This window comes from Loxodonta africana, chromosome 7 (genome assembly GCF_030014295.1).
Source record: "Loxodonta africana isolate mLoxAfr1 chromosome 7, mLoxAfr1.hap2, whole genome shotgun sequence".
NCBI lineage: Eukaryota > Metazoa > Chordata > Mammalia > Proboscidea > Elephantidae > Loxodonta > Loxodonta africana.
In genome coordinates this window covers 82,735,412-82,739,844 of record NC_087348.1, presented here as the reverse complement: position 1 = coordinate 82,739,844, position 4,433 = coordinate 82,735,412, and the positions used below count along the sequence as shown (strand labels likewise).

Here is a 4,433-nt window from a genome sequence, read left to right as displayed (position 1 = left end):
CGTTTCCTCTGCCTATGTATCATGTGAATTCCTTGGTGACTGGTAACACTTTTTCATTAAGCATTAAGCATGTGTAGAGGCTATAAATTAAAGAACACAGAACACAAACTCAGATGTGCAAGGAATGGAACTTAATTTCATTATAGATGATTTGGAGCCCTCATCCCATCAGATGGCAGATACTGGATCTCATCAACTAACACACTGCTAACTAACAATCTAGCCACATTGGCCTTTGCTGGAATCTGTGTTCTTATTTGGTCTTTTTTTTTTTTTTTTTTGGAAGCAAGGGCTTTCCTAGTCTAAATATCTCATTCTCACCTACTTCTGATCCACCCTAGGGTCATGCAGTACCATTGGGATTATCTAACACCCTTCATCACCTCTGAAACACTGTCAGTCACAAAGGAAAGTATTGAACTGGTTTCCACACACTGCTGGGGAATTCTATCAAACTGTCTCATCCTCTTCTGTTTCTATCAACTCTACAACCATTTCAAGTATTATTATCCTCAGGTAGCTATACAGACAAATGATATTTTCAGAGTAGAAAATGAAAGAATAAAGCACACAGTCTACCAGAAACAAAGCAATAGAAAAAATAAACTCCCGGGACGGAGAGTGGGGATAATCTGAGAATTAGAGCAATGGCTCTGTGTCTCTTAGATGACATGAACATCATTCCTTGTCATTCTGAATGACATTGGCATTGAATATTTCATCCTCCCAAAAAACACATCTCATATTGCAGAAATTCCCAAAGTCATCAATCTGGCTCAAATTCCATGAAAAGAGAGGAAGTGGTTGATATTATTCTGGATCTGCTTGGTCTTAATACTACAAAGTATTGGATTCATAAATGGAGGAAAAGGAAGTAGACATAGCTCATGATAATATGAACTATATGTGACACATATTTCCCAAATTGATGTATGACAGTCAGCCCAGTCACAATGACATAGAAAACCAACACAGCTAATATGGGAGACACAGGTATTCAGGGCCTTGGCCTGCCCGTTATCTAATGTAATTCTCATGACAGTTTTCAGGATTAGGATGTAAGAGATAAGGATAAGCACAGAGTCCAAGAAGCCAGTTAATGAGATTAGGACTATAGGATAGAACCTATTGGAGGTGATGCCAACACAGGCCAGTTTGATCACACCCTGGTTCAGGCAGACGGTATGGGAAGGTACGTGAGATCAGCAGATGTGGAATCCGGGGAGGGCACAATGAGTATAAATTCCTTCCTCAGAGCCACCAAGCGTATTTTCACCACCTTAGCATTAGTGAGAATGAAAGTGTATCTCAGAAGATAGTAATAAAAACATCACAGGCCATGAAGAACAAGGCTCTGGACTTAACAAACAAACAAAAAAAAGTGAGCAGATGAAGTAGGCCCGGAAGAAACAAGCCCCATGGCTGATTCTCTGTCATCCAGCCACGAACACCAAGCAGAGTGGATATTGTTGTCAAAGTTAATCCAAAGTCTATGGCTGCCAATATAGCCAGAAAGTAGTGCATGGGCTCATGAAGAGCGTGGTCTTCTCTGATAAGGTAGAGAATGGTAAGGAGTATGAAGACATGTATGAAGTATAAGGATGAAAAATTTCCAAACCTGGGAAGCCAGTCAGTAGAAAAGGGGCAGAACTGATGCTTGAACACATGGTGGATCCCCGAGAAGAAGAAAAGAAAGCTGTCTCTAAATACTGTATAATCTCAATTGTATGAAATACCTAGAATAGGCAAATGTATAGAGATCAAAGGTCAATAGTGGTTACCAGGGGCAGGAGGGAGGAGGGAAAAAGAAAAACCTTGTTTAAGTAGCAGTGTCTGTTTATGGAGATGGAAAATTTGACAATGGATATTGGTAATGGTTGCATAACATGATTGATGTAATTGATGTCACTGAATTATACACGTGAAGGTATTGAATTTGCAAACATGCTACCTATATCTTTATAATAAAAAATAAATTAAAAAGCTGTCCCTAGACTAGCATTATCTAGTAGAAATATAATTCAAGTTACATAAGTAATTTTTTAAAAATTTCTGGTAGCCACATTAAGGAGAATAAACAGGGAGAAGGTAAAATTAATTTAATAATATATTTTATTTAATCACTATATCCAAAATTTTATCACTTTAGAATATGATCAGTATAAAATTTTTGATGATATATTTTACTTTCTGTTTTTTATTAATTCTTCAAAATCTGGTGATACTTTACCCTTACAGCACATCTCAGCTCCAACTAACAGAGGCTATAATGATGGATGACACAACTGTACACAATGAATTATTTTTGCCATGTAATTAAAAAAAAAAAAAAGAAATTACAGAAACTCTATATAGAATTGTACCCAGCTTATGTCCCCTTTTACAGATAAATTTCTTATCCCAGTACTATAATTCTACTATTTTCTTGTTCCCCATTTTCCTGGTTAGGGTCCTCTGCTAAAACTTCCCCAAAAGTCTGACTAAATCTCACAAAAAACTTATTACACTTTGTTCGTGTTGTACTTTGGTCTTGACTTCTTTCATATTTTCTCCAGCATTAGCTCTCTAGTGCTTGTTGTTCACCTCTTTCTACTGGGAACATAGTGAAGGAAAGAAGTCAGTACTTTCATTTTGGATAGATCATTCACATCATTCGTTCACTCAATCAACAAATGATACTGGGCACCTACTTAAAGGAGATACTAGATTGAGGATGAAGGATCCAAACCTCATGGTCATGTGAGAAACAAAAATAAGCTCACCTTCTGTCATATCATCTCTACTTAAATTGAAGTTGACATTGTAACATTTTGTATGGATAAATGAATTAAAAAATCCTAGTTGTTCAGGTAACCCCTAAGTGGTATTTGAACTCTTTTTTTTTTTTTTTTTTTGTCTCTTCTGTGAACAGGTCAGTTCATTCTATCTTTCCGAACTGTTATATTACTAAGTTTTATGAAGTTTACAGTCTTGTGCTTAAAATAAGCATGTGCATTTGCCTCCAGAGAATAGGAGATAGAAATCTTGAAGTGGCTCTGTTCAGTTGTAAACTCTATCTAAGAACAATCATATTTGTCTTTTTCTATGTGAACTGACATTTCTTCCTTATTAAAACCTCATGGCTTTGTGCTAAATGCAGTGAATGTTCTAGTAAACAGCATCCTTGAGCTCTTACAGTTAACAGGTTAATGGAATAGATGCACATTAAACATTTGATTGTCTTAAAAGCCTTATATGAAAAATAAGTTACAACAACTATAGAATGCTTACATATCACAGTGAATGCAAAATAAATATTTCTGTTGATCTTGTTAGGTGCCATCAAGTCAGTTCCAACTCACAGAGACACTATGCACAACAATATGGAACACTTCCCAGTCCTGTGCCATTATCACAATCATTGCTGTTTGAGCGTCCTGTTGCAGCCACTGTGTCAATCCATCCCCTGGAGGGTCTTCCTCTTTTTCTCTGACCTTCAACTCTGCCAAGCATGATGTTCTTCTCCAGGGACTGGTGCCTCCTGATAACATGTCCAAACATGTGAGAGAAAATCTCACCACCTTCACTTCTCAGGAGGATTCTGGCTGTACTTCTTCCAAGAAAGATTTCTTCATTCTTTTGATCAAAAATTAAACCCAAACCAGTTGCCATCGAGTCAATTCTGACTCATAGAGACCTTATGGGACACAGTAAAACTGTCCCAAGGAGTAGCTGGTGAATTTGATCTGCTGACTTTTAGTTAGCAGCCCCTATGCCACCAGAGCCTGATTCTCCTGGCAGTCCATGGTCTATTCAATATTCTTTGCCAACAACATAATTCAAAGATGTCAATCCTTCTTCTGTCTTCTTTACCCAATGCCCAGCTTTCCCATGCATACAAGGCAATTGAAAACACTTTCGCTTGAGTCAGGCACACCTTAGTCTTCAAGGTGACATCTTTGCTTTTTAACACTTTAAAAGGTCTCTTGCAGCAGATTCGCCCAATTCAATGTGCCATTTAATTTCTTGACTGTTGCTTCCATGGGTGTTGATTGTGGATCCAAATAGAATGCAATCTTTCACAACTTCTATCTTTTCTACATTTATCATGATGTTGCCTATTGGTCCAGTTGTGAGGGCTTTAGTTTTCTTTTTGTCGAGTAATCTATACTGATATCTCTGTTCTTATAACCCAACTTTCTAACCCTGAAGACATACATGTTAAGTTACATTATAGCAATACTTATAGACATCTAAGATATTTTGGTTGAAAGGACTGAGTAGCAGGTAGAGAAAGATATTCAGTAAATAAGAATACAAAAAAATTACACAAACTAGGTAAAAAAAAAAAAAATGCCTTAGGGCAAATTGTAGATTTACAACAGCAGCTATTTTATGAAAGCTGCTAAGCACAGATATGAGACTCTTTTGCCCCTTTGACAAAAATTAGAGCA

At 37.0% G+C, this 4,433-nt stretch overlaps 1 pseudogene; it reads right to left on the bottom strand.

The window, feature by feature from the left end:
- Positions 1-337: 337 nt before the first annotated feature.
- On the bottom strand, positions 338-2,320 carry LOC100656161 (olfactory receptor 51B5-like; annotated as a pseudogene).
- Positions 2,321-4,433: the final 2,113 nt, after the last annotated feature.